Below are 12,125 nucleotides of genomic sequence, written 5' to 3' on the forward strand. Positions count from 1 at the left end.
CCTGTACAGCATGCATCCTCACGGAGTGCATGAATTATGGGATCTTGGACTGCAAGAAAGGCGAAGCGTAGATGGAAAAAATTTCGCTAACGCGATGAGGGATTTGCATGAACGGGTAAAAATTAAATTGCAGGACAACAGCTTAAAGTACAAACAGCAAGCAGATTTGAAGAGAAGGGAGGTACAATTTAATGTCGGAGAGGAAGTCCTCGCACATCTATGCAAGGAACATTTCCCTAAAGGTATGTACAATAAATTAAATTAAAAGAAGATAGGATCCTGCAAGATCCTTCAAAAATTTTCAGCAAATGCCTATGAGATCCAGTTGCCACCCGGAATAGGCATTTTTCCTATCTTCAATGTAGCAGACCTGTTTCCCTACAGGGCTAACCTAGAAGAGAAGGAAGAGGAAGGAATCACACGACCCACACAGAACATCCAGGATGAAGGAGAAGCTCGGAAGAGACAGATGCCTTACGTTCAACCTCCCAAGATCGAGAGCATTCTCGAAACTCAGGTGGCTAAACGAACTCGGCAGAAGGAATATATGCAATACCTAGTCAAGTGGAAGAACCATCCTATTGAGGACAGTTCGTGGCTTGATGCTAGGCAGATCAAATAGATAGGTACATCAGTCGAGAAAATCACAGACCGAAGCCATGATTTCTTTTTTCCTTAAGAGCCTGATGCAGGAGCATCTAGCTCACCATGACCGGGTGAAGTCTCTGCCAGGTCAAAGGAAGTTGAATTTACTTTTATTTAGTCTTTCTGTTGGTTGACAGGAAAGTAGGTAGGACTTTTATAATTTTATTTTCTGTTAGTTAAGGGTAGTTGAACAATTATAGCCATAGATTGATCTGTTGTTAACAAACTGTGATTTTCCTTTTATTTAAAAGGAACAAGACAAATGTGGTTGAATAGGAAATCTTGTCATGAGATAAATGAAATGTCTAATAACAAATAACTGTAAGAGTTTGTAACTGAAAAACAAAACAAGTGTACAGTTTCATTAACTGGAACACGAGCCTATAAATGTAACATGACAAACCAAAGAAGGGGTTCCATTAAATACCTCTCGCACTCAATAAAAGTAACAACAGAGAATTCAAAAGTTTGTCCATCTGCGTGTTTACTGTAATTATATCTTTTCCATTTCACAGTTATACGAATGCACAACTAACCCTATACAGAATCTGGTGAACAAGTCTTTCATTGCGTTCTGGAGAAAAGACCACCAGTAAAGACAAAAAGACCAAGGAGCAGGCACGTTTTTACATAGCATCTTAAACGACAGCTAGGTAACATTACGAGAAATTGCACAGAGTTATATTACATTAACAGTCAAATAGCATTGCAAGTGATTTCACAGAGTCCATGTAATAGAGAGACTATATGGTGAATTTCAAACACATCGAACACACATGATAATAGTTCCGACCACAACAACCCGAGAAGTCAAAACAACATACATCTATCAAGTAACACCAAACAGAACCTATCTGATTATATTTATTTTTCAAGAAGAACATTCTGCTGAATGTCGAAAAGTCCAGCACATTAAATTATTACAACAGAACTGAGAAAGTCGAGAATCGTTCACACTCAAACCTTGAGCCACAAACCCTAGGTAAGCGTTTTAGTGATAACATTTTTCATACAATGTAGACACACAGAATCTAAACAGAGAACCAAGATAAGGACTTAGAAAGGATCCGTAGCCACAAAACGAAGTTTTGATCTAATACAGTGAAAACCTAAGTCTCGATAACCAGAGCCTTGCTCAAAGCAAACGTATGACAAACCCTTCCTATTTGGAGAGTCGAGACTAAAATACCAAGGTAACAGACTACCAGAAGTGTTGGCTAGTTGAATTGTTTATTGATTAAACATTCAAGTACCACATTAATTGTCAACCTGGGAAAGTCTTTTTATTCCAAAGGCTACCGCGTACTGTATGTACTTAATCCTAAAAGCATTAAGAGGCTGTAGTATACGTGATCCTTACGCTAAGTCATCACTGTACTGATAAAATGAGAGTAATTAATTAAGATTACAAATCTGAAAAGCGAAATGATGGATGCTTTGTTGGCAGAGGATCAGGACCCTATCCTCCAGGTGAGGACGTTCAACACCTGCCTCTGTAACCAGATTGCTAACTCACACTGCACTCTAATTCACCGGTGAAATATCCTTGCACAACTTCAAGCAATGAATGAAACAGAGTACTAGCAAAGCGGAAATACCAGAGGTAATGCTACAGAATCCAAACAGAGTACCAACGGAAAGAAACTATCACACACTTACACACCTTAACAGAAAAGTAAATGGGTGAATCTTGTGAGGAAGGTGGGCCCAGTCCCTCTCACAAGATTCCCCGGAACACAAAGACTTGATTAAGTGCTTAGAACAATTTTCTATTCATCTGCCAAAAGATTCAAGTACAATAAAGTTCAGACTTACTGATGTCTCTCAAAATCTCCCTTACAGATTACACATTAACCCCCCTTCTAATGTAGATGTCTCCTCTTTATAGAGGAGACATCTATTACAATAGATTATTACAGTTCATTCAGTTAACCCATTTGATCAAAAATAAGAATTACAGACCGCTGTTACAACAGTATAACAACATATTCTTTCTTAAGTTCTGGCTGTTACACAGCTGGTAACTGTCTTCGACCGTCTTCTTGGGATCTTCACATTCCTTTGCCGTTTCCCCATGCTGTTCCTGATTTAAGCAATGGTAACTGTGTTCTACCCGCTTTAGATAGCTGCAGATCGTGCCGCGTCAGCGTTCTTCAGATAGTAGCCGGTTGTTATTTCCAGCTGTTGCAAAATAGCCTGCTTTAGATGGTTGCTGTTGCTGACTGTAGCAACTGCGTAGTTGCTGCTTCTGGTGTTGCAGCAACTGCGTAGTTGTTGTTTCTGGTGTTGCAGCAACTGCGTAGTTGCTGTTTCTGGTGTCACAGCAACTATAAATTATAATTCCTGCAGGCTTAAGACAATTACTTGACAATTTAATCATCTTTTACAAGATAAATATAAAGATACTCACGAATATGCAATGAACAATTAAACATATAGATATGCGGAAAGTTACTTCATACCTTGGGTGATTAATTCGTCATGTAATCAAAGCTTACAACTTATGACTGAAAAGGATAATATTGAGGCAAAAATATAAGGTCAAAATAGGTCAATTCTGAGCCCTAACATCCCCCCCAACTGAAGAGATTGCATGTCCCTATGCAATGGCTACTCTGAGTCTGAGTCGGAGTACTAGGATGAAAAATGTAGATTACTGAGACAATAGTTATAGGAAGTGGCATCAAACTTCTTTCTGAATCCACAGGCAGTCTGTATTTGTCTCCATGCTGCTGCTTCTTCCCTGCTAGACAATCCAAACTGTCCTTTATATTGTTCACCAGACAGCCATAAAAGTGGAAATCTAAATCTGTAACCCATCCAATTTTCAACACAGTGCTGCATGCAATTAACATAATGAGGTACCCTTGAGAGTGCCACCTGCAAATTAGGTGGATTATAAGGGTGATATTCCTGCCTCTCCTTGGGGCAGTTTTCCCAAAACAGTTTGTTTGCCTTGACAGCCAAGGATGCCCTAGTCTTTACATAATGCTGACAGTCTTTCAGGACCATTGCTTGTAGTTGCTTAACATGGTCCTTCATTTCAGGATCACTTACCATTCTCAGGTGTTGTGCAATAAAGGTGGATGCGTTCTGCGGTTCAGCTCTAATCCACAGAAGACAATTCCGTTCATTATGCTGAGCTGAAGCAAAGGCGTTCTGCCATGTAAGTTGATTAGCTAAAAAGGAGATAAAGGCTCTCAGCTGTATGTCACCGAATACATGTATCATATTCATATTTCTTTCTTCGGACATGGCTTCATTATGGAGATAGAGCTCGCATAACAAATTTTGATCGTTTTTAAGTGCCTCTGCAAAGGTTTGCATAAACTGCTCTAACGTAACTACCTGATGAGGTCTACCTTCTTTGACAGCCTTTATCTGCAAAAATGTGAGTCTTTCCCTCAGAAATGTTGCATAATTAAAAGAGGGTTTCCTTGTAGCAAGTAGTCTTTGGAACAATTCAAACATCTGGGTCAATCTGGCTTTGAGTTCCTTGATTTCCTTGTACTGGGCTCTGCACTGCTCAAGTGCTTCCCAGTTCTTGTATGCATGACTAAACCAGATCCTTTTTTGCTGTTGGAATGCCTTGCCTTGCGACTGCTCATATTCCCTCCACCACTGTCCCTTTAATGCTTCAAAACTATCTGTTTCTGTGCATACATCAGTGACAGAGGGAAGCTCTATCTGTGTAAAGGCATCCACAAGGATAACCTGCTCTGTAGGAATAGTCTGGGATGATCCAACATCTTTTTCTTCATTTCTGGCTAGTGTCTCTTCTTCCTGTTGTACTGATTCATTTTGATCCATGGTGATTTGGGTGGGCCGGGGTGAGTCTGTGCCTTTTTCCTCATTTCCTTCTTCTTCTTCTTTTTCCTGATTTTCTTCTTCTTCTTCTTCTTCCTGATTTTCCTCTTCTTCTTCTTTTTCCTGATTTTCCTCTTCTTTTTCTTTTTCCTGATTTTCCTCTTCTTTTTCTTTCTCCTGGTTTTGTTCTTCTTTTTCTGCTTCCTTGGCAATTTGCATAGAGCTGGGTGAGTCCAATTTTTCTTCATTTTCTCCTGAAACTATTTCTTTTTCTTCCATAACAGTTTGGGTAGGCTGGGGTGAGTCTATACCTTTTTCCTGATTTTCTTCTATTTCTTCCTCTCGTTCCATGACACTTTGAGTGGGCCACGATGAGTCTGTGTTTTCTTCTGCATTTCTTCTGATTCTTGTACAACTACTTCTTCCATAGTAATTTGGGTAGGCTGGGGTGAGTCTGTATTCTCCTCCTTCTCATTCCTTATTTCTTCCTGCATAATTTCTGGGGAACTTGCTGGTTCTTGTGTGTCAGCAAGCCCTTCTGCTTCTTCTTGCGCAATCTCTGGAGAACTTACTGGTTCTTGTGTAGCAGTAAGTTCTTCTGTTTGGACCTGTGCAGTTTCTGGGGAACTTACTGGTTCTTGTGTGTCAGTAAGCCCTTCAGTTTGGTCTTGTGCAGTTTCTGGGGAACTTACTGGTTCTTGTGTGTCAGTAAGTCCTTCAGTTTGGTCCTGCATCTTCTCTGGAGAGCTTGTTGGTTCTTGTGTGACAACAGGTTCTTCTGTTTGCACTTTTTCTGGAGAGCCTGTTGGTTCTTGTGTGATAACAGGTTCTTTTATTTCAGCAGAGGATTGCGGCATTTCTGTCTGTGTAATAGCAGGCTCTTTTGTTTCATCAACAACATCAGATGCTTCCTTCATTGGCTCTGCCACTACCTTATATCCTGCCTGAGTGTATATTTCACCACAATTGGTACACACATACTCATTATCCTTACTCTTCTCTGCTGCAGACGCTACTCGTGCTAAAACATGCAGGCTGAATTCATTCTGATATGCTTCCTTGACCCTTATTATTTCCTCCTGATAGTCCTGAATCTGAGATTTCAGGAATTCAATTTCTTCCTGTAGGGCAGGTATGGTAGGCTGCTCCTGCGGAGCAGTAGATTCCAATGGAGGGAGAGGTTGTGTTTCATCATTCTGATCAATATTCCCCACAGGTGGTTCTTGTGTGTCACCTGGGGTAGTGGCTGTTTCTTGTGTTGCAGCCACTTGGTCACTATTATCTTGGGTGTCGGCAGCTGGTTCTTGTGTGTCAGCTGCCTTAAAGTATGATGTCACGAAGCTATGAACACTCTGCATCTCAGCTTCCGAGGGTGAGGGAAAGGAGTTTTGAGGACTGGTGGGAGTACGGGTCCTTATAGTGATGGGCGGTGAACTGGGGGAATTAGGAGATTTAGCTGCTACCGATGACCGAGTTCTTCTCTTTGGTACAGAAGCAGGGAATTCAGGCGTTTTCCTCTTTAGGCTAGCTTTCTTTGGGATGGGGACAGTAGCAGGAGTAGCAGGTGCCTTAGCTGAAACCCTGGTTCTCCTTCTTTTCGATGGGCTTTTCTTTTCCTACTGCCTTTTTCGTTTAAGCAGGGTAATGGGGATATTTTCATCGGAGTCATCAGTAGAAATACCCAGTATGGGAATGGAAGGATTTATTCCTTTGGGATATGGGGTTGTTCTTGTGGCATTCTCAGCAACTTGCGGGGGTGTTTGCTGGATTTGTTCAGGAATGTGCTCTGCTTGCTGAGGGTTTTCCAGAGGGATTTGTTCAGGCATATCCTCCGTTTGCTGAGGAAGTTCTTCATCTTGTTGAGGTATATCCTCAGCTTGGTGAAGAATTTCCTCTTCTTGGTGAGGAATTTCATGTTCCGGCTGTGGAATTTCTGCCTCCTGATGGGGATTAATGGGGGGTGGAGGGTTATTTAGAGCGAGGGCTTTATTAATCAGCAATTGGGCTAAGCGGTGGTGTTTTAAGGAAACTAGTGGATGCTTCGCTTTCACAGCATAACGTGACATATTTTGGAGACAACCCAATAGATAATATGGCATGTTTATTAACTGACCATTTCTCAAATGATTTAACGGGACGAAATCATGCTGGTAAATTACCTGGTAGGGGCCTCCGCACGTCAGATATTGCTTGACAAATTCAGCGACTTTCGACCACGGTTGAGGTAACGACCGAAGTGCTACGCCTCTGCCTTTGGGCTCTACCTGCTCGCCTGGTCGGAGAAAATCCTGCTGCGCATTAAGAATCAGGTGCTTTCTGCTGAACCACTGTGTGTCATTAGCTGGTAGCCCGGTAACTTCGGCTATGATTTCTTCCGTGACTGGAACTTGAATTCCCTGGACGACATAGAATCCTTCTGTTAAATTGCATGCGAATTCGAGGACTTGCTGCTCGTCAAAGTCCGGAAGTCTCCTGAAGTACTCTATCCATCCCGCTTGCAAGAAAATCTGATAATCTCCGGAAAGAGTTCAAGGACTGCTGTCGAGATAGGCTCATGTGTAATGAGGGTTCCTCCCATAGCTGTTGTTTCAGTAACTTTCAGAGTTCAGAGCCGAGCTTCCAATTTTAGTTCAGAGTAGAACGTCGCAAATGGTAACATGCTGTGATAGGGTGGCTTTTACATATTACCGGGAGAGTTAAGGGTGGCGGTAGTTGGCGTGGTATGTCATTATGAGAGTTTCTTTGGTAATCCCCCCCCCTACGTGTCAATGATATGATTGGAAGTACAATGATTTGATAGCCCTATCAACTTCTCCGCATTATCTATTATTTAATGTCCATACATAATCATGCGTACCTTCGTATTTTACCTTTTTGATTGCTGCGTCAAAAAGTCTTGTCTTGTCTTGTGCTGGATCATAATGATTACCGCATATCTCTAAGCATGGGAATACCGGTGATTTGTAATGATAATGACGGGAAGTGATAGTAGGATGCTGTAATCATCACAAGAAGTGGTATATTTTATCAAAATTTATTTCTTGGGGCTGAAGTGGTAAGAATGGTGTTTTCGTACATGAAGGAATCTGCTGGGGAAGATATTCCGTGATCGGGAAGTGATGTTGTAGCACCGGGATTGGTGTTGCAGCCACGGAAAATTGCTGATGTGGCAACAGGGAATGATGTGAGACGTTTGTAAAAACGGGAATTGTGCTGGGGCAACAGGAGTGGTTTTGCAGCAACAGAGAATGGTGTTGCAGCAACGGGAGTGGTGTTGCAGCAACAGGGGATGGTGTTGCAGCAACGGAAGTGGTGTTGCAGCAACAGGGAAATGGTGTTGCAGTAATAGGAGTTCCGAGTCCGCAAAGTAATTCCTTTGAAACTTTTGTTCTCAGCTACTTCCCAGGCTAAAATCTGCAAAATACTGAAATGTAATATCGCAATCCTTGGCAGGATTTATTAGTTTCTTAAGGAAAAAAAGAATATCTAACCTAAAAAAAATTACATAAATAATAGAAACTCAAGTGCTTTGAGGGACAACAAGTTCCCCTGGAAAAGAATATTGTTTTATTGCCATGCAAGTGGCTTTAAAATCCTCCTTGGAAACCGGCCACTGATATAACCGAAGTCGGTAGCCATTCACTAATAGTGGTGTTCTGCTTCCATCAATTGTTAAAAGTCTGACTGTTCCATTTGGAAAAACAACATCCACTTCATACGGCCCTAACCACCTTGTTCTTAGCTTCCCTTGAAAATTCTCGAAACGGGAATCATAAAGTAAAGCCCAGTTACCTTTTTGGAACTGCTTTTGCTTGATGGTTCTGTCATGCCATCTGCTTCTTTGTTGCTGTATCATAGTTGTTTGATGGACGGCATCCAGTCTTTTCTCATCCAATTCCTGAAGCTGCTGCAACCTGGCTGTCTGTGCATCAGTTAAATCAAGGTTAACAGCCAAAGAAGTTCTTAAGGTTTTAATCTCAAACTCTACAGGAAAAATAGCATTCTTTCCAAAAACTAATTCATAGGGTGAAAAGCCTGTTGTATTCCTCCAAGTGGTTCTATAGGCCCATAGAGCCTCGGGCAACCTTTGAAACCAGTCCCTTCTATTCTCCTTTATCGTTTTTGTTAATATGGCTTCTATGACCTTGTTGGTACTTTCCACCTGCCCATTTGCTTGGGGGTGGTATGGTGTGGTCATTTTATGCTTGATATGATATTTTTGGAGTGTATCTTTGAAGCCATGAGAATTGAAAGGAGGTCCTCCATTAGTGACTAATTCTCTGGGTAGTCCAAATCTAACAAAGATTTCTTCAAATAAGAATGTTAGTACCGCTTCTTCATTAGCTTTAATGAGTGCTTTGGCCTCTACCCATTTAGTCATGTAATCCGTGCATACTAAAATATAGACTCTTTGATTAGATGGAGGATTAATGGGACCTATGAAATCTAATGCCCATTTCTCAAATGGTTCAAGAGTTACCTGGGGATTAAGTGGCATTTCATCCCTATGGTTAGGTTGGCCCATTCTTTGACAGCTGTCACAAGCCTTCACATATTTTCTAGCATCTTTAAAAAGTGATGGCCAATAATAACCCATTCTAAGTACCTTGTGTGCTGTTCTTTTTTCTGCAAAATGTCCTCCACAAGGGCCATCGTGACAAGCTTTCAGTATATCATAAATCTCGTCTTCCCCAATGCATCTCTGGATTTCTTGATCTATTCCTGTGTGGAACAGACACCCGCTTATCCAGCTGTACCTAGCACTTTGCTGGATGATCTTTCTTCTTTCCCTGTGTGATAGGTGTGATGGTAATTTTCCTGCAACTAGATAATTGGCAATGTCTGCATACCAAGGTGAGTGAGCAGATACTGCAAATAAATACTCATCAGGAAAAGAATCATCTACTGGAGCATTTTCATCAGTTTTTAAATGAGAAAGGAAATCAGCAACTACATTTTCTTTACCTGGCCTATCTACAATTGTGATGTCAAATTCCTGCAACAGTAATAACCATCTGGTGACTCGGGCATTTGTAACTGATTTATTCATTAAATACTTAATGGACGAGTGATCAGTATGCACAAAGGTAGTGTAGCCAGTAATATAATGTCTAAATTTGTTGATAGCATAAATAATTGCTAGAAATTCCTTCTCCGTAACTGTGTAATTTAGCTCAACTGGTGTCATGTTCTTGCTGATAAAATAGATGGCATAGGGGAGACTGTTTTCTTCCTGACCCAGGACAGCTCCAATTTCCGTGTCTGAGGCATCAAAGGAGATATGAAAGGGTAATGCCCAATCAGGTCCTCTCAAAATGGGAGCTGCGGACAACTGATGTTTAAGTTTATTGAATGCATTTTCACAATCATCAGTCCACTTAAATTCAACATTTTTCATTAACAACACAAATAGAGGAGAAGTTATTTTGGAAAAATCCTTAATGAATCTTCTATAATATCCGGCATGTCCCAGAAAGCTTCTTACATCAGTTTGTGTTTTGGGGATAGGGAGGTTCTGAATTACCTGTATTTTAGCTGGATCGACTTGAATTCCTAAAAATGAAACAAAGTGACCCAATACAATACCTTGATTCATCATCATATGGCACTTTTCAGTGCTTAAAGCAAGGTGTGCTTCTATACACCGCTTAAGTACTTTTTCAAGATTTTGCAGTGCATCCTCAAAGGTCACTCCATAGGGAGTAAAGTCATCCATAAATATTTCCAATGAATCATTTAACATATCAGAAAAGATCCCTATCACCGCTCTTTGAAATGTTGCTGGAGCGTTACACAACCCAAATGGAAGTACTTTGTAAGCAAAGGTCCCCCATGGGCTAGTAAATGTGGTTTTGTCCTGGTCCTGGGGTGCAATCTTAATCTGATTATATCCACTAAACCCATCCAAGAATGAAAATAATTTCTTACCTGCTAAATTATCCAATACCTGATCAATAAATGGTAAAGGGAAATGGTCTTTTTGGGTGGCTTTATTCAATGCTCTGTAATCCACACATACTCTCCATTTCCCATTTTTCTTGGGTACAATTACAAGCGGGGAGACCCACTCACTATCAGATATGGTGTATATAAATCCTGCATTCAAGAGTTTTTGAAGTTCCTCCTTCACAATTTCTCTAAGGTTGGGGTTCATTCTTCGCTGGGGTTGGCAGACTGGCCGGGATCCCTCCTTAATATAAATACGGTGAGTGCATAGTTCAGGGGAGATCCCTTTCATGTCTGTGTAGTCCCATGCAAATGCCTCTTTATTTTCTTGGAGTAACTTTATTAATTTCTGGTTTTCATTATCAATCAAATCAGGATTTATATTTAATGTTTTTCTAGGTTCAATTTCAATTGTTGTACTTTTGGAAGGGCTGCCTACTGCTGTCTGAAATAAGTTTTCATATTTCATGTTCTGCTGGGATTCAGATTCTAAGATTGCAGTGAAGTGATTATATGTTTCAGGGCTGACCGAAGAGGGTTCAGAAATAAAGCTGCTGATTAATTCATCTTCGGTGGAGTCCTTAAAAGTCAAAGCTTGTCCAATAGTTAATATAGGTTGGGTCTCTTCATCCTCATAGTCTACCCATACAGAATTGTCATTATTAATCATGGGTGTAGCATGAGGATAGAGGGTAAGCTGTTTAGTTTCCTGCCCATTAGAGATGGTCATTGATCCTGATCTACAGCTGATGAAAGCATCTGCTGTAGCCAGCCAAGGTCTCCCTAGAATCAACGGATGACCCCCCAACTTTGTTTTAGTTTGTAACACCACAAATTCAACTGGGTAATTCCAGGATTCTACAGAGATTATAAGATCTTCAATGACCCCCTCAGGTTTAATCGTAGAACGGTCAGCCAACTCTAAGATAGTTGGAGTTTCCCTGATAATTTTTTTTAACTGGAGCAATTGTGTTGTTTCAAGTGTCATAATATTTATTGCAGCTCCTAAATCTACTAGGACTTTAGAGATAAAGGTTTTTCCAACCTGGACTATTACTGTAGGGTGACCAGGGTCACCATACTTCACAAGATAATCTTTTTCGGTCATTAAAGCAGTTAATTCTCCCATCACATGAACTGTGAGGGGATCCTTAGCCTTCCTTCCAGGCTTTTTTATACAAATGTCTCTAATAGTTCTAGCATAAATCGGAACATCCCTTAATGCTTGCAATAATGGGATTTTAACATACAAGTTCTGTAGCTCTCCTAAAAGGTTAAAGGTAGGTTGTTCAGGTGTTTTAGTGAGAGCCAGCCATTCAGGGAATGGCGGATCTATTGTTTGATCATTATTATTAGGTGTTGATTCTGCTGTTTCAGCATTATTGTTAGCTGGTTTCTCTTTTCTAGCTTCTTCTTTGTCAGAGTCAGTAATATCATCTATAATGGGTTCAACAATTCTCCCTGAGCGAAGATGAATATCATTACATTGCAGGGGAGAGACAGGCTGATTTTGAATGTCAATGACTTGCAGGGCTTTATTATTATTTGGATTGGGGTTAGGTTGCACAGGCAGCTGTGGTCTCATTGCCTGGTTATTTGGAGGAGTATTGGATGGTAAGGAAAGAGACTGTTGTTGTTGAGGAAATGGTATCTGTTGGGCTGCCCAGTTTGGATTCCATTGATTAAAATACGGTTGCTGGGGAGCCCAAGGATTCCATATAGTAGGA

Source organism: Pinus tabuliformis, chromosome 6, assembly GCF_031772625.1.
Source record: "Pinus tabuliformis cultivar Carrire ecotype Pingquan chromosome 6, CPIR1, whole genome shotgun sequence".
In the NCBI taxonomy this organism is placed as follows: domain Eukaryota; kingdom Viridiplantae; phylum Streptophyta; class Pinopsida; order Pinales; family Pinaceae; genus Pinus; species Pinus tabuliformis.